Genomic DNA, 27,298 nt, shown 5'->3' with positions numbered 1-27,298 from the left:
GTTCCCACCTCTGTGATAGGTTTCATATACACTTAGGGGACCTCTATTCCCCCCCTTTCCTGCCCTAACACATGCCCTTCACATATCCTGCCAAATAGGATCCCAGCTCTATCATCTCCTCACTTATCTCCACCCTCTCAGTACACTGGTGCGTTGGGTTTGCGTGGCAAGGTTTTGGTAGCAGGGGGGGTTACAGGGGTGGCTTCTGTGAGAAGCTGCTGGAAGCTTCCCCCGTGTCCAACAGAGCCAATGCCAGCCGGCTCCAAGACGGACCCACCGCTGGCCAAGGCTGAGCCCATCAGTGACGGTGGTAGTGCCTCTGGGAGAACAGAGTTAAGAAGGGAAAAAAAACCAACCTGTGCAACAGCAGTGGAATAGAGGAGTGAGAAGATGTGAGAGCCCCAGCCCTGCAGCCCCCCAGGTCAGTGCAGAAGGAGGGGAGGAGATGCTCCAGGCGCCGGAGCAGAGATTCCCCTGCAGCCCGTGGGGAAGACCATGGGGAGGCAGGCTGTCCCCCTGCAGCCCAGGGAGGTCCACGGGGGAGCAGATCTCCACCTGCAGCCCGGGGAGGACCCCACGCCGGAGCAGGGGGATGCCCGAAGGAGGCTGGGACCCCGTGGGAAGCCCATGCCTGAGCAGGCTCCTGGCAGGACCTGTGGTCCAGTGGAGAGAGGAGCCCACGCTGGAGCAGGTTTGCTGGCAGGACTTGTGACCCCACGGGGGACCCACGCTGGAGCAGTCTGTGCCTGAAGGACTGCAGCCCATAGGAAGGACCCACGTTGGCAAGTTCGTGAAGGACTGTCTCCTGTGGGAGGGACCCCACACTGGAGCAGGGGAAGAGTGATGAGTCCTCCCCCTGAGCAGGAAGGAGCAGCAGAGACAACGTGTGAGGAACTGACCCCAACCCCCATTCCCCATCCTCCTGCACCACTGGGGAGGAAGGAGCTAGAGAAAATCAGGAGTGAAGTTGAGCCTGAGAAGAAAGGAAGGATGGGGCAAAGGTGTTTTAAGATTTGGTTTTATTTGTCATCCTTCTCTGATTTGCTTGGTAAAAAATTAGTTAATTTCCCCAAGTCAAGTCTGTTTTTCACGGCAACAGGAATTGCTGAGTGATCTCCCTGTCATTATCTCGACCCATGAGCATTTCATTATATTTTCTCTCCCTTGTCCAGCTGAGGAGGGGAGCGATAGTGCAGCTTTGGTGGGCACCTGGCGTTCAGCCAGGGTCAACCACCACACCTGGTCATCTTGCACCACTCTCCTGCTGTGTATCCTTCCATTGGGATGCCAACACACTTTCCTCAACCCTAGAACTGGTGGAAGTATAGGTAGCAAGAAAAGTGAGCTAACAGGAGGGCATGGGACGGCATAAAGCAAAGCACAGATGATACAACTTCTGAGCACTCAAGTAACACCAGCTCTGACTCCCTTCCACCCACTCACTAGTCAGCAGGATGAGGTTAGTCAGTGTGCAAGAGCCTGTGTTAATGATACCTAATTTCCACCACCTGCAGCTCACTTAGGAATTTGCACAATTTGCAGGATATGAAGCATCATATGCCCTTGGGCAGAATAGGAAGATGGTTAATTTCACAAGTCAGAGGGAAGTTTTGGAACTCACTCAAACGTCTACCTTTCCTGAAATAGAGACGTTTTGAAAACCTAGTGGATAACACACAAAAAAAAAAAAAAAAAAAAAAAAAAGGGATTACATTTAAAACAGAGAATAGAAATTTGTTCTGCAAGGGACAGCAGTGAGCACTGAAAGCCTTCATTCAGTCCCCAGGCATGGCTGGGGGAGTACAACAGTCCTGAGGTGTTACCATGTAAAATGAACAGAAGAAAGCAAGTGAAGGATATTTTTCCTCTGATTTATGACCAATACCTAGCCCCAGAGGCCTTGATTTAACCTAAATTCCACCTAAGCCTTGGTACCTCTTGTTGGCTCTAGGCTTTCAGAGGCAGCCAGCCAATAGGAAATGCTAGGCTCAGAGACTTAAGTGGAATTTAGGCTGGGGGAAAATTGGCTGAAGCATGGTTTTCATAGATTTGTTTTTCACTGATATTAAGATAACTTTAAAAATAAATCTGCTTGGGCATTTAGAATAATTTTTCTCAAGTTTTCTCTATGGCCAACTCAAAAAATATTTTCAATCCTTTTCATTTATTATAGAAGTCAGGCAATACCAATGGTAATAATGACAAAGCCGTATAATTTATTTGTGTGTGTTTTGAAAAGATACCTTCAAGTAACAGGAAAGAAGGGGCTTGATTGTTTTTGATTTAGCTTCTAATAACATTTCAATGTGCAATAGAAGTTCCCACGTGATTTTTATGAATTTAGAACCAGGCTGCTGAAAAACACTGGTCAACATTAAATAACTAAAAGCCATTTGCAGTGTACACAACCACAAGATGTCTTGGCTCTGGGAGTCTACGGAATGCTCAGTTTCAGCTTGTCCAGTGTATTGTAGTTTTGAGCATTTAAAAGAAATTCTCCCCTCCAGCACCACCCTGATACCACCACCACTCCATTTTAATGGAAAGTACAGCTGTGAAGAATTTGCAGATGACATTTTGATGGCAAAATTAGTGAAGTCAAACATCAAAAACTTTGGGAATTCATTCTGACATCACTAAATTGTTCAGGATGTGACAAAAAAGACAAAAAAGGGCATAATTCATCCAACTTTGTTTCTGTAAAATGAGTATTCATTTAGTGATTCCATGTAAGCTAATAACAATTAGAAATATCTCAAATTCTTCAGACTCCAAATAGTCTTTCATTTTTTAAACAATTGAAAATTTTGGGTTTGATCCAGAATACTGTTTTTGTCAAGGGACAACAACAAAAAAATGTTATTCATCCAGCTCTAGTCCCAGGATGAAGAGATGGCAGGGCCACATCATAAAAAAATCTAATGAGTACAAAAGGCACTGTTTAGAAATGGTAAAATATGATTAAACTAGCAATATAGCCAAAATGTAATGATCCAGATGAAACTAGCATCTGATTCTGGAGCAGTCTGTGAGCACTGAGCAATGCCTCAGGGCTAAAATTCCAAAATCACTTTGAAAGCTTTCAAGACTGTGCTCTCAGTTACAAAAACATGTTTGAGAAGAGAATGATGCAGAGGGGTGACCAATAAAAGGTCACATTTCTCTGAAGTCTCGGACAGCGTGTTTAACAACAGCTGAGCCTCCAAGGATGTTTATCTTTCCTTTCAGAATATCACAACAATAAAGTAAAAGTGAAAATGTAGGAAATGGTTTACCCAGAACTGGGATTATTTCAGAAGCCAAAAGGGATAATTTTGTGTTAGTAATTGTCTCTCTATTGTAATTACCCATGTTTAAACAGTTGGACAAACAGTTATGTGGATACTCTACTTAGGGGTGGAAAGCCACTATGACAGTCTTTTCCCAGGCATCCATAGAGGAGTGGATGTCCACAATGTGTCTGAGGAAAGTCTGCTTGACTAGTGTGTCACCACAGGCCACAGAGAGAAAACACAGATGCTGGAGCCCCAGAATGCAGTATTCATTCTCCCAGGAGCGATTTGATCATGACCTGGTAGGAGCACGCTCTAATCCCAATGGCATAACATATGACCCCTTTTTTAATTTGTATTTTTGAATAAAAATTACAACCCTAAATACTGATGAATGAATCACATGAAGGAGGCCACAGGTGAACCCTTGAAGCAAAGTTATTCATTTTAGAGTGACTGGAGGATTTCAGCCTTGTCAGAAGTTTGAAAATCTCTGTCATTGCTGTGTGAATCTCAGTATGGGTCATGCATGACACTGAACTTTAGATCAGACTATTTTTAACCCATGATCCAGGCACCTTTCTTCATTTTATTTAGTTTAGAAAAGCTTGTTTGGCCATTCACTGTGCCACAGTAGACTTTCGCAGGCTTTGCAGTATATCATAGAATGGGAGGTGGGTGGACAGGAAGGTGGGTAGCAAAATTGTGCCCAGATGACACATTTCAGGACAGTATTTACTGTACATGAATGAATGCTTTCTTCTGAGTAGTCATTCCTACCAGTATTTCATTGCAAATGACCCACAATCAGTCTCAAGTGGATGCTTGAAGTACTACTACATTGTGGGTTGAAGGATTATACCTCCAAAAAGAATCCAAAAGAGGTGCTTATCTAATGCATTCTGGCATAAGAGGCTTTTTGGACACCAGTGGGCCAACCAGAACACTTCAAAAAGAAGCCAGAACTGTAAGACAAGCATTAGTCAAGTGTTCTGTAATAGTGAATAAGTCTTGATGCTTGATGTAACACAAAGATTTGAAAAACCTCTGTGTTAAAAGCAGAATAATGTTTCTTTCTTCTAGGTATGAGAAAATTTTGTAGCTATAGAGACCGGTCTCCCTGGATTGCAAGGCAGCATCACATCCATCTCTGCTTATTCACATGAAGAACTTACTAAATATTTGCCATCCTTTTTGAGGGCTATGAATTGCTCCCTGTTTTCTGGTGAGTTTGTCAGTAAGATCAATTACTGGAATACAGTCACATTTCAGTGTGACTTCAAATGCTAATTTTTAATGTGAAATAGTAAACTTGCTGATGAGTAATTTTTCCTTCCAAACAGGTTTAATTATTCAGCCTCCCCATTCTCTTTGATTGATTCATATTCTTTTTACTGGCTACCGTGACAATGAAGAAATTCAGGATGGGATGTGAAAAAAACCCTGTCTGTTGCCTCAGGTATATAACTTTTCTCTAAATTTCCTTTGAAGTAGCTGAAGCAGCAGCAGGATTCTGTTGAACTACTTAAGCCAATTGTAGAAGTATTTTATTAATAAGTATAATTTCACTGAATTGTGGGGAATATCTGCTAAATTGACATGGAATTCTCTGTCCTTCTAGAGTTGTTTTAAACTGCCTGTGTTGATCGCTACATTGATCACTACATTATTTCCCATAAACTTTAAAGTAGGCAGAGTGACAGACAAGCTGTTGCTGTTGTGTGTGTTCCTGAAAAATCAGGCTGAGCAGGGCTGAGCTGATTCTTCCTGCTCAGGATGGTCTCCATTTTCAGAGGCCGATCTCTGGACTCCAGATCCAGCTTTTCTTTGAGCAAAATATTTCAGCGTGTGTGATGTGCTGTGAGCATTTTAGAAACTTGAGACAATCTACTATATTGTAACGCAGGAGTTTTGTCACTCCCAGAGTATACAGACTGCCAAGTCTTATATCTTGCATGATGAAATACATTGATGTCTTCTCTGCTTGAGTTAGTGGGAAATGAGTCCCGGGCACTTTCAAATGTTCAGTGAAGCAAACAAAAAACAAGTAACAACTTGTTAAATGAAAGTAACTACTTTCAGTTTTTGTCAGTCTGGTACTATATATCAGGTCATTTAAGATTTCTACCCATAGTAGTGCCAGGAGCAATAACACCTGGAAGATCCTGCTAAGCATGATGTCTGAACCATTTACATTTATTGGTATCACAGAATGAAGCCCTTCCAGCTTTATTCCTGCCCTTTTTATTTCTGAGCAAGACACATCATTTTTCATGTAATTCCATGTGTAGGAAGTGTTCAGCTGAAATCTTAAACCCTAAATCCAACCATCTCAGCATGATAGGATGAGGTAAGAGCTTTCTCAGCTTTAGTTTTCATGGTTAAAGTGGGCTAATAGATGAGGTTTTGTGGTCAGGTACAGCTGCAAGGAAGAGGGTTTCATTTCGCATAATACTGGTTGTGTTCCATTTATCCCGAAACACTTTGCGGAGTGTCACACTTTTGTGCAATGCAATGCTGTATGTGAAGGTGAATATAACAGCTCAGTAAAAGCTGGTAATTACTGTTAGTTTAGCCCTAGAAATGTCTGGATTATGCTCAGTCCTGAATGCATTCATTTCTAAAGCACATTCAGAGTTCTAAAGTAGCTGAGTCTCCTAGTTTTCAAGTCCTTTTGCCTGTTTGAGCTCTGGGGCCATAAATTGCACTTACTAAAGGACAATACAGGGTAGAGTGATAGATGTTGGCTCATACCTAAAGAGTCGTCCAAGCAATAGAATACATAGACAAATCCATGTATTTCACCCTGTCACCTTGTGGCATTACGTGCCAGGAGACTGTTGCCAACTCAAGAAAGTAAAACAATCCTTAAATGATCAGTTTTCCCTGCTTAGCACTTCATTCACAGGTTTTAAATGATGCCCTACTTCACAACAAGTTGCAAGGGGAATTTTTCTAAAGGGCTATATCTGTATTGGAAATGTAAAGAAAATAATTAGATTCTTGAATGTTTCAACTCCCCTTTGACTCATAACTTGGCATTCATAAGAAAAACTAATGCAGAGTGGTTTACACTATTCCACTAAGACATATTGCTTGTCAAAACTGAAAAATTTCAGTTGAGAGGTTGGTTTTTGATGAATTTCTCCTTTTGACAAAAATCTCTTTTGTTTTGTCAAAATTTCCTGTTTAGACACTTTCACATGTAATATTTTTATTTTTCTGTTTCAAATTACTTCTTCTCTCAAATATGTAATTTACTGGGGAACAAAAATATTTTTCAAAAGCTCAAGTAAAATGAATTGTTTAGATATTAGAAAAAATAAATGCAATGAATGACACAGACTGGAGTGATGGGTTAAGCTGCTAGGATTGCACCCTTTTGGAGATATTTTCTTTCTTTTTGTGTGCTGAAAAAAATCTGTCTTCCCACCTCTGCTTATTTGGGAATGAACTCGTATGAACAAACATGCAGAGAACACCTCAAGAACTGGAATTTACAAACAGTTTGTACTGCAAGAAATGTTATTCTTAATGCACTAAAAATGCCATCTGGGTCCTACTGTGCTGCTTTCATTTCTTTATGTGTCATAACTCAGACAGTTTCTAAGATGCTGACAGATTACTTGGTAAGACTAATATATAATGATGCTTATTAAAAGTGTGTCTTTGCCACCGGATCAAATTCTAATGCTGTATTTAAAGCATCCATCCTCTTTTTGTGGGTGACAGTGAGCTAGACAATTTCCTACAGTCTCCACCGGAATCTTATAATGAAGGCTATTGATGTGCCCGATGGATCTACAGAAGAGTTGTTTTCTCTCCAAGATAATAGATGTCTGCAGTGTGCTTGAAGTATTTTGCACCTAGACCCGTAACACAGTGCCAGGTTTTTGCCATTCACTCCCATTTCACAGGCTGGAAGTAACACTGAAGAACTGAATTTCCCACAGAGATGAAAGCTGACTTAAGTGTGTCACACACTCCTGTGTGGACAACTCTCCCCACCCTCATCTCTCAACAAAACACCTTCCAGGAGGAAGATAGATACAGTCTAAGTGGCATTCTTTATTCTCTTTAGATGTCACATAAAAATGAAGACAGATAAAGGAATGCAAAGAAAAAAGTCTGGTTTTAGGAAGAAATTGCTTCAACTGAGGCAGCCTCTCAAGGTTCAGTTCCCCAAAACCAGATGGAGTGGGTAGTATTCCCAACCTTAATTTCTTCAGGAAGCTTATTTATACATTTCTTAAGATGTTTGCTGACAAAACAGTATTAGAACAGCATTAGATTAATTGAAGTTGTTCTGTATTCCAGCTTTTCCAGACAAAATCTAACCACAAATTCTACAGCAACACTTAACCTCTAAAAGCAGCAAATATCATCTGATCATTTTGGGCTAACGAGGTCCCTAGATGTCTAAGCATATGGCCCTTCACTGTCCCCAGATTTCAGTAGTTCTTGCTTCTTTGTAAACTATGTAACAGCAGAGAGAGCGCTTGGTACAGAAGTATCAAATCTCCAGCTACATCTCTGGGGGGACAGATGCCTGCAGTAGGCAGTCTGAAAATGGCTCAGTTCTCCTTTCTTCTACTTCTTCTCTTGTGCTGTATGTGTGGGACAGACAGCTCAGCTCACGAGGACTGTGGTGGGACAGCTGAAGAAACCATTGCCCTGAGCTGCTGCTTACTGCTCCTCAGGCAGAGGCTGCTTGCTGAACAAGTTTATGTCTGTACTGAAGAAGACTAAGCACACTCATACGATCATCTATCACATCTCCGCTCTTGGGGCTGTCACCTGCACCTGCAGGATAATAAGCAATGACTAAGAGCTCTCCATTGCTGACATCTGAAGCGAGGTATAAGCACCTTTATGGACCTGGAGGAATATCTTTTGCTGACTATTTTAATTACACAAACTGGTGAAAAAATAGGATTCTTTGGTCAGCAGTGAAGCCCAGTGGCAGAGATGCCTTTGTGCCTTAGCATCAGTAGTGCTCAGGGCCTGTAATTTGCGGCTTTGTACCCTTTTACCTAAGGTGCTATAACAGTGGTTTTCCAGTCTCTGTGGCACCTCTCCCTTGTTTTTTCCGTGCTAAAATTCAGGTACTATTGCCCTCACAACCTTGTACCTGCAAAACCCTGATGTTGGTGTTATGACAGGTTCTCATGGGAAGCAACTGTCACTAGCATACGAAACACCTCGCTTCACTTCTTGTTTTGCAGATTTTACTTTATACAAAAGAAAAAAAAGAAAAACAGCACAGTAGACAATAGTCAGCTATATACTTGAAAAATACTATCCAGGACTACAGGTGCAGACTCTTAACAGCCAATCAATGTGCAACATCTGTGCCTAATTAGCACACTGCAAACAGTGCTAGTAGCTTCACAAGCAGAAACAAGGAATAGGAAGCTTGAGTGGTTCCTGATTAAAAGTACATAATGCTAGGGGAAAAGCATGGTGAAAATTGTCATCGTCACCATCACTATCACCATCTTTGATGTTGTTTCTTGCTGCACTGGAGAGAGGCCCCACTGGAGGACACTCATCCTGGACATCTACCACTGTTCCTCCTGCGTGGCCACTGGAGAGTTTCCCCTTTCCTGTTCCCTTTCCTGTTCCCTTTCCTGTTCCCTTTCCCACTCCCTTTCCTGTTCCCTTCTCTCTTGCTCTTGCTCTCTCTCCTTTATTTTCCCCAAATGTAACTTTCAGCATTGGAGTTGATGCATGTCATCTGCTATGGGCTGTGCTCATACATCTTCATGCATGGGGACCTGTCTCATCCTCCCTTGTGTAACAAACACCCGTGCAATTAATCAGGGGCATGTCAGCCCAATATCAGGGTGTATCAGCTTAGAGTCTGTGGCTGAAAAATCACAAGCTCCCACCTCACTTACAAACTACTATGATTTATCAGCGTTAGAGGGAGAATATAGAAGATTTTACTATGTCACAGACCATGCTGATTTCCAGTCTGTAAATCAAAGACATCTTGTGAGCACGAAATTCAGCTAATGTATTAAGATATACGGTTAAAGTGCAGTACTTGATCATTTATAAGCTGCATTTTACAAGACTTTTATTAAAATAGCTCTGCTATGTCCTTGCTATTTTTACCATACTTTCAGCTATATCTCTTTTGTTAATTCAACAAATTCCCAAGATGCTTTTAAAAATAATTGGAATGATTAACCTCTAGCTTCTCAAGGTTACAAAGTCTTTTATTATACAACTCTTTATACTTCGTGTTCAATGTGAACTCTGATCAAAACCAACTACTTAAGAATGTATTTTCCTGTTTCTGTAACTCAAGTTTCATTGGGCTCAGAAAACTTGCAACTGTTTTAAATAGGAAGTATGGGAAGCAGTATTAAGAAGTAATGATGCTTTCAACACAAATATTTTCCTGAGTTTTGTGCAGCTTTGGCTCCATTTCACTCTTGAATGAAGTGATAATGATTAGAAATGTATCTATACAATCGTGTTCCTGCTGTAGTGTGCACTACAATGGTAGACTACTACTTAGGTATTTACTTCAGATTTTTTACTAATTAGCTATTACATCGAGACATGGTATGACCAAAATTCTAAATACAGATCCTTTGGCTTCTCTAACCGTCTTATTGCAATCCCCTTTCCCACCCCAGTGTCTACCACAGATCACCACAGGATTGAACTTGCTATTTGGGAAATCTGTGAAGTTAGACTTGATCTCCATCATCCTTTTTTTTTTTTCCAGGTGATGAAGGAAGAGCTTAGGAATGGCAACAGATAGGTTCTGATCCTGTTACTTGAGAGTTGTATTAGTTTCTCATTGGCCTAAAAAGCTTTTTGAAATTTAAGAATGGGGTTTTGCTACCACAGCAGAACTGGAAGTTCATCTTGAATTTGGAAGCTATTTAAAGTTCTTTACTAATTCTTTCCCATCTTTCTCTAGATCTTTTCACTAGTCATTTCCACCTCTAACTAGCAGAATCCTAGTGCAGAAAAATAACACTCATCTGATGATTCACAGGCATTTTGTATACCAGCAATCTCAAAACATAATCTAGCTCCATTCTCAACTCTTCTGTTGCCACTTTGATGCTTAAAAAGTGGGAGGCACTTTGGTGAAGCTCCAGGACAGTCTCTTAAATTCCTTTTATTGGGATCTTTCTTCAATAATTGGCCATATCTTGTCCTTTGAAATATATAAAAGTGTACAAAATGGCAGGCAGAAAGAAGTCCCTCATTTACTTTACATTTCATTTTGTGCTTTTTTGTTTGTTTGTGTCTGGGAAAAGTTTGCAACATTTAACAGGCCCACTACATTACAACAGTGAACAGCATGACATATTTCCTTTATCTTAACAAATCCAGAGGTATAGTTATCACTGCCCCTGGCAGCAAATTGTCTGAGGCACTTGATGCTTTCCAGAAAGTCTGAAAGAAATCCTCTTTGGCAGTTCCAAAGTGAGTCATGTATTCTGTACAAGATATCATTGCTCCATTTACTTCATGTTGCACATTAGAAAAGAGCATTTCCCAGTGATCGTAAATGTATTGTGAATTAGTAAAGATACCATTTACAGCAATACAGCAAAGAATCCCAGATCTTTTAGGTTTGACTTTTGTCTCCTTGGTATCTGTTTCACACTGGTGTGTTTCTATTAATCTCAGCAAGCTCCAGTGTCAGTGAAAGGTAAGCTGTGTCCTGTGTGTGTACCTAAGGGATACTTACCATCTACAAGAGGCAGCTGGAGTCCATTTGCAGTATGCCTCGCATCACTGGCTATAATGGGAGCATGGACACTTAGTTCACTGGTGACACCTTCACGCAGATGCCTAAATTTAGATATCTTAAACTGAAGTTGGTTTCACAGATTATTTCTTATGGTGCTATGGGGCACCAAAGCACCTGACAAGGGTAGACAGCAAAATCAAATAAATGGCTTTATTGTTTCATCAAAATTCTTTCTCTCTCAGCTCTTGTTTAATACTGAGATTGTAAATTCTGTGGAGTAATAACCACTTTATTTTGTAAATGAACAGTACCAGTAGGTACTAAGTCCCTGGCTAGGTCTCCTAAGTATGAAAATAATACAATTATATTCTCTACTTTTCTGTGCTGTTACAAAGTACAACAAAATAGTGCCCTTCAGTCAACATAATGACTAGAACAGAGGCTAGGATGCCTGGATGAATAAAAAACCTGGGTTGTTCTCATGCTTTTTATGCACTCTCATGAATTTTCCAGCAAAGTGTACAGTAAGAGAAATGATAGTGGACATTGCTAACTGTAAGTAAATCATGGAAAGTATTCACAGAAAATATTTCTAATCCCATTTTATGGAGGAGGAAAGTAAAGCATACAGAATTGAGGGTTTTATGCAAACTCACCAATGGAGCCTAAAGCAGAGTTGAGAACTGATTCAAAGTCTCTTTCCCATAGCAACTGGAAGGCTTGTTTCCCCATTTATATTCAGTATTTGTCCATCTGCTGATGGACACCTAATTGACAAAAGTCATGTTGAGTACAGAGCCTCAGATAACCAAGAAAACAACACAGCAGAGTAATTTTTCCACCAAAAAGGGAAGAAATTACTGTCTTCATGTGTCCCCCTTCAAATTCCTCAGCTCTCAGTAACCACAACTGCAGATACCTCTCCCTGTAAAAACTTGAGCAACAGCCCAGAAAATTGATTTGTTTGCACCACAAATCTCACAGATAGATGAAAGGAATGGAAATTGCTGAAACAAAGCAAGAAGACTGACTCAGAAAATATGGTAATAGAGCTAATAAAGTTCAAAGTCAAAGTGCATTTCTTTGAGTGCCTGGCAAAGAGAACAGTGTATTAAATGCAGCATGTAAATGAAAAATCTTTTGGAGCCCCTCGATCTTAGATCAGTCCCACTGGCACAATAAGAATAGCGATTTCTAAGACCACATTCTGGTCATGATTTTTACAACCAGAAAATGCAGTTCTGAATTAAGAATTAAGACTTGGTGATTCTAAAATCAGTAGGAATCTCAAAAGAAGCTAGTCTTTACATATCACAAGACAAAGAGTTCTGAAATTCCTGTAGCTAGCCCATAACATGTTTTCAAGTTTCAGTATATTTTGAGCAATCATACAAATCAGTGTTAAAGAACTGAAGTGCTGAATAACTGCTCAGTGACAAAAATTGCTTGGAATTTTTAGTGTGAATTTCTCTTTGTTTTCCATCATTACAGCTTTCTATTATTTTCTTTTTCTATTGATATAAGAGCATTCAGTATTACAAATTAATGGAGACAGCTATGGAATTTGATTAGAAAAAGTCTTTAACTCCTCCATGGATAAGCAACAGCTCAAGCATGCTAGAAGGCAGGTTTCCCAAATATCAGATAACTCTTAAAGTTCTTTTATGAGTGTGTTCCAAATTTTTTTTAACATTATCCATGAAATTTAGGAACCAAATCTGAAGATGACTTTCCAGGAATGATCTAAGTAGCTTTATCTATCCACTTCATAGAGAACAGAACTTAAGAAAATTTGACTTTTTTTTTTTCCTACAAATATTGTGTTTTCCACTATCTAGAAAGATGCATTAATCCAGCCTCCCCCAGCTGAGGATTGCTATTTACTTATTCAAAGTATTCAGCTTGTGGGCCACCAAAAGCAACACAGTTCTAGCTAGTTTTGTGAATGAAAAAAATGTAAATAACTCCCAAATATAGACCTCTGCATGGAATTACAATATTGTGGCTTTGGTCTCCCCTTTAACTTTGTGTCCTTGTCCCTTTTTTAATTTATGAATCAGTTGTGCATCAAAAAGAGAATCCTGAAATGATGCATCAGCAGCAAGTTTTCAAACGTCAAGTCAAAGTTCTAACAACTCCCCAGGAAAACAAGAAAAAATCCTGTAAAAACAAATTCTTCTTCTGTTTCAGTATAGTCAGTTTAGTGGTCTTATTTTGGTTTTTTGTTGTGTCATAGAGTAAACAAAGAGTTTACTGTGGCAAGATCTTACAGCCTGCTGACCCAATTTTTGGCCCCAAAGTAATGGCTGAGATTAGCTATTTTCATAATTTCTGAGTTTGATCTGACCTCTAGCCCGAATTATACACATTTCATTTATAAACCCCCTAAAACACACAGCTTCAGAGACTGGTTCAATCTGATCTCTAGAAATGATGGAATTTCTAGATATTGGGTTGAGGTAGAATTTTCTCCAGTGTTTAATCAATTGTAAATGCTATGTATTGTGTCATATACTCCACTGCTACATTAGCCTTTAGACAGATAAAACAATAGGATTTAATTTCCCTCCAATGTGCCACGTTTAAAACAAAGTCAGCTGTTTAAGATAAGAATTAGGGAAGATTAATGCCAAGAATGAAACAAGACTAGGGATTATTAATCGGTGCTTTTTATAGCCCTGTTTCATGATGTTTTCAAGAGCCAATGGAAGATGATCTCCAAGTGTCAGAATTAATAGCCATAACATGCTTTGGCCAGAAGAAAATAAAAAAAGTCACTTGGGGCACTATAGTGGAATAACACGTGCTTGCAATGCCATATAGGGTAGACATGTTTAAACAGTGTTATCTTGCATTAGTGTGAGTAGTGGACATGCAGATACAGGAGTGATGCTAAGGAAGTCTAACTTCAGGCTTCTGAATTTGGTCTGAAAGTCTGCTTCCAAATGTGGTTAGGCTCAACTTCCATTTTTTAAAATGAACAGGTACAGTCTGAGTTCCCTCAGGATATTTCTCCCAGGCACCGTCTAAGCATGAGCTGGTTCTTCCTTTTTCTTTGGATTTTTTTTTTTTATTATTATTTTTTAGTGAATATGAGGCATTCTTCTCTCTTCTCAAATTACCTCCTCAGTTTGAATTTTCCATCACTGGAACTCACATATGACTATGAATATGAACTCAGAAGATGAGCGAGTAAAACATGCCTTTAATCCACTGAACTCAGTGGAAGAAAGGATTTGGCCCAAAACTTTCATTCTGGTTCATCTTTGTACAGCTTGGCAGGGCACCTTTTCCCTGGGTGAGTCCCACAGGGTCTTGTTCCTCCAGCCGCCTATCAAGGTCTTTTCTGGGGTCTATAAAACCCGTAGCCTAGCTCAATGCCTCTTTTCACCATAGTTTGTCCTGCGTCCCCTGTTGTCTGTCCTCTCTGCCCTCTCTTCATTAGAGAAGATACAAGGGAAGTGAACAGTCACTTAATGAGAAAGCCATGTGTTTTGGGTTTGTGCGGTGGGGTTTTGGCAGCAGGGGAGTGGCCGCAGGGCCGGCTCCGTGAGAAGCTGCTGGAAGCTTCCCCGGCTCCAGCCGGACCCGCCGCTGGCCCAGGCCGAGCCCGTCAGTGCCGGCGGGTAGTGCCTCTGGGAGAGCGGAGTGAAGAGGGGAACCTGCAGCGAGTCGGGGATCGGGATGGGAGAGGAACCCCTCTGCGGGTACCGAGGGCAGTGAGGAAGGAGGGGAGGAGGAGCGGGGCAGGAGGGGATGCCCCCGCAGCCCGTGGGGAGACCAGACGGCAGGCTGTCCCCCCCCAGCCCACGGAGGGGAGTGGGGGAGCAGAGGCCCCCCAGGATGGCCGTGTCTCCACGGGAAAGCCCACGCTGGAGCAGTCTGTGCCTGAAGGACTGCAGCCCGTGGAAGGGACCCGCGCTGGAGCAGTTCGTGAGGAACTGCAGCCTGTGGGAAGGACCCACGTTGGAGCAGTTCATGAAGGACTGTCTCCCGTGGGAGGGACCCCACGCTGGAGCAGGGGACAAGTGAGGAGTCCTCCCCCTGAGGAGGAAGGATCGGCAGAGACAAGGTGTGAGGAACCAACCCCGGCCCCCATTCCCCGTCCCCCTGCGCCGCTCGGAGGCGGGAGGTGGAGAGAACCGGGAGTGGGGCTGAGGCGGGAAGGAGTGAGGCCTGGGGGGAAGGTATTCGCAGGTTTGGTTTTACTTCTCATTATTCTCGGTTTGGTTTGATTTGTAGTAAGTTAAATTGATTTTGTTTTTTCCCCAAGTTGAGCCTGTCTTTTACCCGTGACCATAAGTGGTGAGTGATCCCTCCCTGTCCTTGTCTTGACCTGTGAATGTTTCTTTATATTTTCTCCTCCTCATCCCATCAGGGCTGGGGCGAGGAGTGTGCAAGCGGCTCTGTGGTGCTTTTTTACCAGCTGGGCTTAAACCATGACACCAAGCCACAAGAAGCTTGTCATGAGGATCTTTTTTGAAAGATTCCATTTTGCTGTAGGCTTCTAGGGTTAGGTTTGAAAATCACCAGCCTTGAAAATAAGCACAATACTTTCCCAGGTCTCAGATTAAATTAAAATAGCCATCTGACAAATGTTTTTAATTCAAAGGTGATTATAAGAAAAACTGTCATGTGAAGTAGGGGTTGGCTTTCTGTTCATTATTTTTATGTTGTACCTTTCTGAACAGGCTGCACCCACTAAGCCATGTGAATCCTATGATTATGATTAGCCCTCCCAGTAGTCCTATCAGAAATGAAGGTTTATATAGACAGTGTGATAACCATTTATTATTTTTCTCCAGCTCACTTAGCTGTGAATTTTTATGGGAAGTATTTAAATAAGTGTTCCACTTGGTAGACATGACTGGCCAAAAAAACAAAAAATGGATGAAGCTCAGAGGCATTTATTAGAACAAAAATATTAACCATTGTACTGCAAACACATCAGTTTTTTTATACTCTAGTACAGCATCTTGTCTTTAATCAAGATCAGACTGTACAAACTGTAACACAGAGAGGACTTGATAGGTAATTTGAGGCAATGATACAATGCATATACCTAATAACCACATTAATAAAATACAAAATTAGTAATTGATGTTTCCTTCCTTCTGTGGGGTTGGGTTTCATAACTTCCTCTTTGTCTGTATCTTTTAGGTTAAAAGGCCTCTGAGGGAGTGATTTTTTTCCCCTGTATCTATAAAATAACAGCACAGCCAAGCACAGCTTCAGATTCCTATGGGACTTTTGCGTGTTCTTTAACATTTTAGAGTTGGTTGGAAATATTGGTACTGATTCTTTTTCCATTATTTTCTTTTTATAAAGTTGAGATTTTTATGCACTTTTTTATTTTAGTCTCTGAAGGTTACAGTTTTAACACTGACCATTTTTATTTTACATTTTGTTTGTATTAAAGGAAAATGTATTCTAATTTTTGTATCCCATCACAAGTGTTAAGGAAAAAAGTGAGATATTTCTTTCTTTCACCCCAATTAAATAAATTGAAGTTTAAAATGAAGATATTGAAATTCCTTTACTATGAAACAAAAAAATAATTGGGAAAATATATTCCTTCTCAAACTTTAATAAATTTCTAAAAAATTATCTTTCTCCTTCATCCCATGCTCTGCCATCTTTAACAGAGATTAACAGGGATTTTTTTTTTTTTCCTGCAGTTTGAAAAATTCTGATTTTTTTTTTCTTTTCATTTAGAAACAGATTGAAATAAAAAATTCAGAATTTTATGTGATACAATATTTCAGAAAATCTTTTGGGACTAATCAAAATATTCATGTTTTGACTTTGTTCCCCTAGGACATTTTGATAAGAAAAATAAGAACATTTCTCTAAAAACATAAAAAGGGGACTTCTCAGCACTTCTGAAGCCTGTCATTGCTGGTTTTGATTCTCAAAATTAATTTCACCCACCCACAGACTTAAGAATTGCTGAAGTGGTGCACATTCATGCCCACAGGAGAAAACAGTATGTGAAAGGATAGTTTTCATTAGCATGTTTCTCCTGTAGTTTCATTCACATCCAATTGGACAGTTTCTAAGCGCAAATTTAACTTTAAATTCATGTTTAAGCATCTTTATGAAGTAAATATTTAAGCATGTACTTACCCTCTTTTGACCTCAGGAATACATAAATATGTGCTTCAATGCTTTGCTGAATATGGATACACTTAAAGTCCTCAATTGCACGTTGCAGAGCTGAGGCCTCAAGCTTTTAATGAGGGATGCACGGATATAAGACGAAAGAGCATCAACCATCATCAAAAGCTCAGACTTTTCATTTCATTGCTAACACATGAAAAAACATGCTTTAGAAAGATCTGTATCGGGTTAACTACTTCAATGGTGAGATGATACCGATGTAGCACTATCTATCCTCATCAGTTACAGAAGGCCTGAATTGATTTATAATATACTGCATGGATTCTTTTACAAACCATCAGATCTTTGACAGGGATTTAAAAACTGGGTCAGTTCCAAAAGAAAAAAAAAAAAAAAAGAAAAGAAAAGATTAAAAAGAAAAAGAGGGATTCACTAAGAATAATGTTTAAAAAAGAGTAGGCCATATGTTTAGCAACAGACATTTCCTAGGCAAATCCTTATGATCAGCTTAGCCATAGTTTTTTATTCTTTTTCTATGAAAGCATTTGTTTATAAAAAAGGGATGTAAGATTTCTTTTAAAAAAGGAACATACATCTATCAAATAAGACATTATGTCAGTGTTACTATATGTTGGCCTTAATCCTGTACTCTTCTCTAGAAATCTAATACTGGTCACTTAAACTGATAGGATATTGGGTCAGATGGACTTTAATCCAACCTGATATGGCCAGTTTCATGCTCCTATTGGATGAGACACAGAGGACAGAAGAGATCTGACAAGTTTCATTAACAAGCCTGTTCTTTAAACTTATTTTCATGTTTAAGCCATTTTGAAAGTTGTTTTTTTTTTTTTTATGAAAACCTGTATTTTCCTTCTGTACACACAAAGAGAGGCTGCAACAGTTAGGTGAAGGCTCTGCCGAGGTGCCTTTTCTACGTCCTTTGTCCTGCACCATCGGTAAGCTGCATCCTGCCAGTGTGATTTAACCAACCTGGACGGTCGGTAATAGAGGCTGAAGGGCTGTCTGTACAGAAGAAAGACTTCATAGAATCATAGAATGGTTTGTGTTGGAAGGGACTTTTAAAGATCACCTAGTTCCAACTCCCCTGCCATGGGCAGGGACACCTTCCACTAGACCAGGTTGCTCCAAGCCCCATCCAACCTGGCCTTGAACACTGCCAGGGATGGGGCAGCCACAACTTCTCTGGGCAACCTGTGCCGGTGCCTCACCACCCTCACAGTAAAGAATTTCTTCCTTGCATCTAATCTAAATCTACCCTCTTTCAGTTTAAAGCCATTACCCCTTGTCCTATCACTACATGCCCTTGTAAAAAGTCCCTCTCTGGCTTTCTTGTAGGCCCCCTTTAGGTACTGGAAGGCTGCTATAAGGTCTCCCTGGAGCCTTCTCTTCTCCAGGCTGAACAACCCTCTCAGCCTGTCCACATAGGAAAGGTGGTCCAGCCCCCTGATCATCTTCGTGGCCCTCCTCTGGACTCACTTGTGCAGGTCCATGTCCTTCCTCGATCTGCTGGTCACGGTTCTTTTCATGCAGCCCAGGATATGGTTGGCTTTCTGAGCTGCAAGCACACTTTGCTGGCTCATATTCAGTTTTTCATCCACTAAGACTCCCAAGCCCTTCTCCTCAGGGCTGCTCTCAATCCACTCATTGCCCAGCCTGTAGCTGTGTTTGGGATTACCCTGACCCATGTGCAGGACCTTGCACTCGGCCTTGTTGGACTTCATGAGGTTCGCACAGGCCCACCTGTCAAGCCTGTCAAGGTCCCTCTGGATGGCATCCCCTCCCTCCAGTGTGTCAACTGCACCACACAGCTTGGTGTCATCGGCAAACTTGCTGAGGGTGCACTCAGTCCCACTGTCCATGTCACTGACAGAGATGTTAAACAGCGCTGGTCCCAAAACTGACCCCTGAGGAACGCCATTCGTCACTGCTCTCCACTTGGACATCAAGCTGTTGACCGCAACTCCTTGAGTGCGGCTATCCAGCCAACTCCTCATCCACCGAGTGGTCCATCCGTCAAATCCATGTCTCTCCAACTTAGAGACAAAGCTGTCATGTGGGACAGTGTCAAATGCTTTGAACAAGTCCAGGTAGATGACATCTGTTTCTCTTCCCTTATCCACCAACACTGTAACCCCATCATAGAAGGCCACCAGATTTGTCAGGCGCAATTTGCCCTTAGTGAAGCCATGTTGGCTGTCACCAATCACCTCTTTATTTTTCATGTGCCTTAGCATAGTTTCCTGGAGGATCTGCCCCATGATCTTGCTGGGCACAGGGGTGAGACTGACTGGCTTGTAGTTCCCCAGATCTTCCTTTTTTCCCTTTTTAAAAACAGGGGTTATGTTTCCCCTTTTCCAGTCAGTGGGAAATTTCCCCAGACTGCCATGACTTCTCAAATATGATGGATAGTGGCTTAGCCACTTCATCTGCCAGTTCCCTCAGGACCCAAGGATGCATCTCATCAGGTCCCATGGACTTGTGCACCTTCAGGTTCCTTAGATGGTCTTGAACCTGATCTTCTCCTACAGTGGGTGGTTCTTCATTCTCCCAGTCCCTGCCTTTGCCTTCTGCGACTTGAGTAGTGTGGCTGGAGCACTTGCTGGTGAAGAGTGAGGCCAAAAAGTCATTGAGTACCTCAGCATTCTCCATGTCCCAGGTAACCAGGTCTCCTGTTTCATTCCAGAAAGGGCCCACATTTTCCCTGGTCTTCCTTTTATCACCAACATACCTATAGAAGCTTTTCTTGTTGCTCTTGACATCCCTGGCCAGAGTTAATTCTATCAGGGCTTTAGCTTTCCTAACCTGATCCTTGGCTGCTCGGACAATTTCTCTGTATTCCTCCCAGGCTACCTGTCCTTCCTTCCACCTTCTGTAGGCTTCCTTTTTGTATTTGAGTTTGTCCAGGAACTCCTTGTTCATCCACACAGGCCTCCTGGTGTTTTTGGCCGACTTCCTCTTCATTGGGATGCATTGCTCCTGAGCTTGGAGGAGGTGATCCTTGAATATTAACCAGCTTTCTTTGGCCCCTCTTCATTCCAGGGCTTTATCCCAGGTTACTCTACCAAGCAGAACTCTGAAGAGGCCAAAGTCTGCTCTCCTGAAGTCCAGGGTAGTGAGCTTGCTGTGTGCCCACCTCACTGCCCAAAGGATCTTGAACTCCAGCATTTCATGGTCACTGCAGCTAAAGCTGCCCTTGAGTTTCACATTCCCCACCAGCCCTTCCTTGTTGGTGAGAACAAGGTCCAGCATAGCACCTCTCCTCGTTGGCTCCTCTATCACTTGGAAGAAGGAAGTAGTCATCAAATCATTCCAGGAACGTCCTGGATTGCTTATGCCCCACTGTGTTGTCCCTCCAACAGATATTGGGGTCATTGAAGTCCCCCATGAGGACCAGGGCTTGTGAACGTGAGGCTGCTCCTATCAGCCTATAGAGGGCCTCATCTGTTCAGTCTTCCTGGTCAGGTGGCCTGTAGCAGACCCCCACTATAATGTCACCTGTCCCTGCCCTCCCCCTAATCCTGACCCACAGGCTCTTGGTTGGCTCCTCATCCAACCCCAGGCAGAGCTCCATGCACTCCAGCTGGTGATTGACATAGAGGGTGACATCCCCTCCTCATGTCCCCTGACTGTCCTTCCTAAAGAGCCTGTATCCTTCCATTCCAACACTCCAGTCATAGGAGCCATCCCACCACATCTCCGTGATGGCAATAATATCATAGCCCCGCGAGCGTGCGCACATCTCTAACTCCTCTTGTTTATTCCCCATGCCAGGTGCGTTTGCATAGAGGTATTTAAGTTGGGCCCCCGATGAAGCTGACTTACTGGTTGAAGTGTCTGGAATGTCTTTGTGCTGGTCTTCAGGTGCTCTCCTGCTGACCTGTGATCCCTCTCCAGGCTCTGGGCATCTTTTTCTGGCGCTGGCATCAAACTGGTAGGAATGGGATGGATTGAGGTTCCCCTTCTCCAGTAACTTTGGCACAAAGATGCTTCCCATATTGCCAGTCATTTGGGAAGCTATCTAGTTTAGCCACTGGAAGTTTCTTTTGATACTAGGAGGACTGATGGATGAGGAGCTTCTCTTCAAAATCTGAAAATGCTGTGATAATGTTTCTGTTAACAGCTTAGATGAGCAGGCAGGCACTGCAAAGGTTAGGTATGTTCATTTATAAGACCTGATGAAGTGTTGGGGATCTCTGGGAAAAACAATCACTGAAGCAACCAAAGAGAGCCAAGAATTTTTTGATGACACTTTTGCCAAAAATGTTGAGTGATCAAAAATAATGATCCTTTTCTGTAAGAAGGGTCATTTTAAGTGACCTTCTTTACCTGAAAAAATACTGGAATAAAAGTTTTAAGTTCTCAGTGCCTTGTTTAACTGGTAAGGTAAGTCTTACGTAGACTACAGATATAATTGAAAACTCCATCAAACACTATTGTTTTTTTTCATATATTTACACATTGTTTAGAGCTCAGCTCACCCTTTCTGCTCCTTTTTGTTTCAGTTCCTTTCCATTCAATTTCTTCAGGTGTGCACTGTGTCACAAACATGCCTATAAGATCAGAGAAATCACTATACTGAACCAGCCAGTCCCATTCCCAGTTTCTAACCAGAGCTGGCCAATACCAGAAAATTCAGAGGAAGCTTTAAATAACCTGCACTGTACAAGATGGGATAATCTGGCCCACATTTCCATCACACTCTAATGGCTTTTAGTTGTTTCAAACATGGAATAATGAGATTTAACAGAGTTTTTTGTTCTGGTTATTCTTGTTATCCCAGTATATCTCCAAACTATTTTTGAAACTTGTGAAATTCTGTCTCAATAGCTTATTTTGACAATGACTCCATAGTCTGTGCCTGTGAGAAAAATATTTCTTATATTCATTTTGAATTTGCCTTGGATGGTATTTATTTCTTTATCATGTCTACTCTTATGAGCTATTTTGTTGTCAGTGTCTGATTCTTTCCATCAGCAAAGACCATAAAGCTGTAAGAACATCTGTAAATCAGGACAGAGATGATTAGCTCCATACCTGTCTCTACTAGTGGACAACACAGAAGAATATGAGATATTTCCACAGTGTTTACAAACCTGCAGAAATCTTCACCTCATAGCAGCCTCTTTTCTGTCTTTTCAGTTTTGTTATGTTTGTTTGCTTGCTTGCTTCTTGTTTTGTTTTGGGTTTTTTTTGGTTTGTTTTTTTTTTTCTGGGGATTTTCTTCCATGTATTCGGTCCATTCATTTTGAACTCATACACATTTTTATCATGCACGATATTCTGAGTTTCACAACTTATGTGACATACCACATTATTCTGATTTTCCAGACCTGCCACCTGTTAGTTCCATTTAACCCCCCTTAGTTCTTGTATTGGAAGAGACAGTAAATAATGATTCCCTTCTGGCCTGCTCCTTGACTCTCATCATTTTATAGACTTCCCTCAGTGCCAAGTCAAGGCTTGTGCAGACTTGTGAGGAGGAAGCACTCCTGCCCAGACAGTTAAACACACTCTCCTGGACCATTCGAGCTCCCACCCAGGATGGCTCAGGGCCACCGAGAAAACCAACACATATTAATATATGTGCTTCCTTTGTGCCAGTTAGCTTTGCCAAGGCTCAGGATGTATTTGCTTCTTTAGAGCCCTGTGCACTGCATTCAAAGCTAAATGAAGTACCTTTCCATGGAGGCAGAACCCAAAGGCAATCTGAGGAAAAGACAAGCCCTACAATCATCCTTCATGACATTATTTTGGATGAATTGTTTCTGAAGAAAGAGAAAAAATATCTATTTCTCCGGGCATTTTTTTACCTCCAAAACGCCTCTGATAATTGGAGATGTTTTGGGAAGGCATGTGGTAATTGTTTTCCTTCCCAGCAGATCAACAAATGCCATTACCGTTGTGTAAATATGCAAAGAACCTCACAGCCAGTGGAAAAGAAAAAATAAGTCTGTTTTTCTACTCTGGACTCTATGACCTAGTGAACAAAACTGCTGGCCAAAGAACTAAGTTGTGCTCCTGACTGACTGGCTGGTTGACTTTCGGCTACTCTGTGTCTCACTTTTCCTGTCTGTAATGTGGTACACCCTCTCTAGAAGACAGTAACTTTCTTCACACATTTCATATATTTTACTTCAATAACATCTAGAGTTTGCAGATGTGATGGATCTCTCTACTAAGTGGATTGGTGAACCTCACATGCTGACAGAATTTTACCTCCAACATTTAACTTTTTTTTCTGTTCTACCTCATAGTAAAAATTTAATTTTGAGGTCAGTATAGCAATAGGGAAGAAAATGCAAAGAAAACAAAAATCCCTAGTTCAGGTAGTTGTGAGGAACTTTTTCAGTTTTTTTCAAATAAAAGATATTCAGTATGAATTTTATTTTGCTTAAAAATAAAATTACTTCTGTGATTTAATATCAATCCTTTTATTTCCATTTTCTTTACATTTTAAAAAGCATTTCAGCTTTTAAGCCAGAAAATACTGTTTTGATACCAAAGAATTGACAGATTTTCTCTAAGAAATGTTGAAAGTCACATTCTCATGTTTCCATGATAAAATAGTTCACTAAATATTTGATACTTAAAAATGTCAAAATGAAATGATTAAGCATTTTAATTTCCCTCCCTCTTTATTTTTCAGTTGAAATTATTATGAGTAGATTTATTTCCACCTACTCTCACTCCAAATCCCTCTTACTGTTAAATTTTCTGTTCCTGAAATGCCTACTGGTAGCACTGCTCAGAATTGGTTGATCCAGCCTAGCTATCAGACTCTATATTACACAATGATCCTTAGATTGCCAATCGGCGTGATGCCTCAGATTGCGAATCCATCACACTAGTAGGGCAGTTTTAGTGCCATACTGCATGGAGCCCTCAAAATATCGGCAAACCCAAGGAACTCTCTGACCTTAGTCATTTTGATCAGCTTCAGTTGCCACAGACACAAAAAATCTTCCATTCTAGCACTGTTTTAGTGAATGAGCAGTTAGTGTCTCCAGTTGAGAAATCCAATTTAAAACTCATCTGGGAATATCATTATCCTGTAAGCCACATACAAGTGAGAAGAAAGAAAGCAAGAAAAAACTGCTCAACCATGGACTAAAGTAAGTAGGTTATTCTTCAAGTAATCCATTCACTGATCAATTTCAGTGAGAGTTTTGACTAAATCAGGACAGAAGGAAAAGTGCAGAATGGGTCTAAACCACCACCATCTGCATAGCAATGTTTCTGAAACAACCATTTCATAAGCTTTTTGCAGCAGCTGGACAAAATCCATACAAGTCATTTCTCAAGGGATTTGTTCCAGAAGTACTGCTTTTAGTACATATCATTCCAGTTACTACTTTCTGACCTTGCATATTTCGGGTTCTCTGGCATATCCTATAACATAAAATAAATATTTTCCCCACTAAAATTGCTGTCTGCTTTAGATTTTGTGTTTTATTTGAAAAACTGTGCAGTAAGTGATTTTTCCACCCCAATTTTAATTTAACAACCTCTGGTTTCTTGGTGTATTTCTTGTAATAGAACTCCATCCAGTTTCTGTTGGTTCACGTAAATTCCTATTTTTGCCTGTTCATAATAGGGTCATTCAGGTCTTTTGCATTCCAAGGAGGCTTTATGCCATTCATTTAAGGGGTTATTAAATCTTACGATTTCTCCTTTTCTTTTCTTTTATGACTTTTAAAATGACTGCTCTCTCAAGTTCCTTTATTTGTTGTAACCACTTTATCAGAACTCTTTACTCCTTCCAGTAGCTGAACTATTTGCTTTTGGTTCAACTCCCTCCCCTGACTGTTGATTCCAGAGAATCAAAATTCTCAAAGGAAATCTCTTTCAGTTCTTCTTTTGGAGGGTGAAGTGCTTTTTTTTCTTTCCTTCTTCTTCCTTTTTAATGCAAAAACATGGTACAGCTTTGTTCTGCCTCTAGTTTCTTAAAGAAAATGATCAGTTTAAATTGTCTTTTTTTTTTTAATACTGCCCATATTGTGTGCTTTCATCTTGAAATGCCTCATGGGTTTGATTCTCCTCAGCATTAAGTGAAAATCATTCCATAAATGGTGTAGCCTGGTGCAAACTTGGCCTCTGGGTATAGCAATGTTGCTCAGTAGAGTACCATCCAGAGCAACCTCTCCTGCTCTTGAGTGGGCTGGGGGGGTCTACATGATGGTCTGCGGCTTAACCTGGAGGAGCCAGCTCTGGCACCACATGCAGATAGCTGCTCTCTGTCTAACCCTTCAGTTGTTCAGTTCCCAGCTCCACAACATCTGCAGGTAGCTAACATACGCTCAAATCCAAGCTTTTATCCGTCAATTTTTGATACAGACTTTCATCCAACCGTAAGAGATATTATCTTGCCTTGATCTCTCCATCTTGAACTTGCCACAGAAGCAATTTCTACTTTGGCCATGAACACATCTCTTACTAAACTCCTCTCCCAGCTGCCTCTTCTCTGCCATGTCAAATCAAAGCTTCATTGCAAAGCCTTCACAACACATCATTCCCTGTTTCATATTTAAACATCTGTCTCCATTTTGTTAACCTTCACTGCCTATAAACAAGCAATTTTTGCTTCCCTCATTCTGTTCCTCCAGTGCTATCATACCTCAGGAACTGTTATCATATGTCTTTTATGTCTTCCCTCCCATCCTCCTTAAGAGTGCCCTATGTTAAAAAACTTGCCAGTGGTTATGCCTGTAAGATACAGATACCACAGGCTTTTACATCCCCCACAATACTGTATTCCCTTTCTCTCTGCATGTAGTGTCCTGCAGGTAGATGGCATCTCTTTGGACTGTTGCCATGGAGTTCCCAGTCCCAAAAAGCCACATTTAGGGATTATATAAAACAGGACTAATGTTATCTTGGTGCTGTTTATCTTTCATCCCGTTGAATCTCCATGAGGAATTAATTAGTTAATGAATCACAGCTCTTGTTCTTAGTTAAGTGTTTGTGTAAATAATATTTTATGAAAAACTATGTACATAAACTCATGTACACTCAGAAATTATGTAAACTGGTATGTGGATTGGTCTGCCAGGAAGAGGCATGCTCATGAACTTGTACATAGAATGTATTGGTTCATAACATGCAAAGCATGAAGACAAGCAACATTCACTCAGCTGGATATGATATCCTTTTGTTTTCTTTTTTTTTTTTGAAGAAAGCTGTGTCAGACAATTACTAGTTTAGATGACAGGAATTAAGAGGTGAGCCATTTTCCTAATTAAATCAGTAATCAAGAACATGGGGTTGAAGAATTTACACTCAACACAAATGTGATTGGAGTCAGCAGTGTGTCCTTGCAGCAAAAAAGCCTAACAGCACCCTGGGCTTCATTAGCATGGTCGTAGCCAGCATGTCAAGGGGAGTGATTATTCTCATCTCTTTAGCACTTCTGAAGTCATGTTCAGAGTACTGTGCCCATTTTTTAGTCCCCTGGTGTTACAGAAAAAAAAATGATAAATTGCAGCAAGCCCAGTGGAGGATAAATCTTGTGGGTAGAGCATGAGACACCCAGGAAGAGACTGAGGGATCAGGATTTGATTGGTGTGAAAAAAAAAATCTGGATAGATACCTAACTGCTGTCTTCAACTACCTCATGGAGGAGTTATAAGGTAGCCAGAGTCTTCCCAGAGATGCCCAGTGAAAGAAGAAGAGACAGGAGTCAAAAGCTGCAGCAAGGGAAATACCAGCTAGGGATAAAGAAAATACAATTCACAATTAAACTTGTCAAGCATTGAAACAGGTTGTCCAAAGAGGCTGTGGGATCTCCATTTGGTGATTTTCAAGGGGAAGACCCTGAGCAACCTATTCTAAGTTTGAAGTTAGACCAGCTCGGGGCTTGTTGGACTAGCTGACCTCTAAAGGTTTCTTCCAACCAAAGTGATTCCATGAATAAGGAAAATTTGAGGTGGTTCACTCCAGATCAGAATTCCCTTTGGGAAAAAGTGGGGTTTGTTAGAGACCCAATTCTGTCCATGGGAGCTATGTATAATGTCCTGAAACTTAGTTTGACTGGATCACCTACTATAAGGAGAGCATGTAGATGGAAAAGCAAAACCAAAGCTGATTATAGCTTATTATTGTTTGATTTATCAAATACAATAACTTGTTACTTACACCCAGCAATTTAGCACAAGAAATT

Source organism: Aquila chrysaetos, chromosome 19, assembly GCF_900496995.4.
Source record: "Aquila chrysaetos chrysaetos chromosome 19, bAquChr1.4, whole genome shotgun sequence".
Lineage (NCBI taxonomy): Eukaryota > Metazoa > Chordata > Aves > Accipitriformes > Accipitridae > Aquila > Aquila chrysaetos.
The sequence above is the reverse complement of the archived record's forward strand: the minus strand, read 5'-3'. Positions refer to the sequence as shown.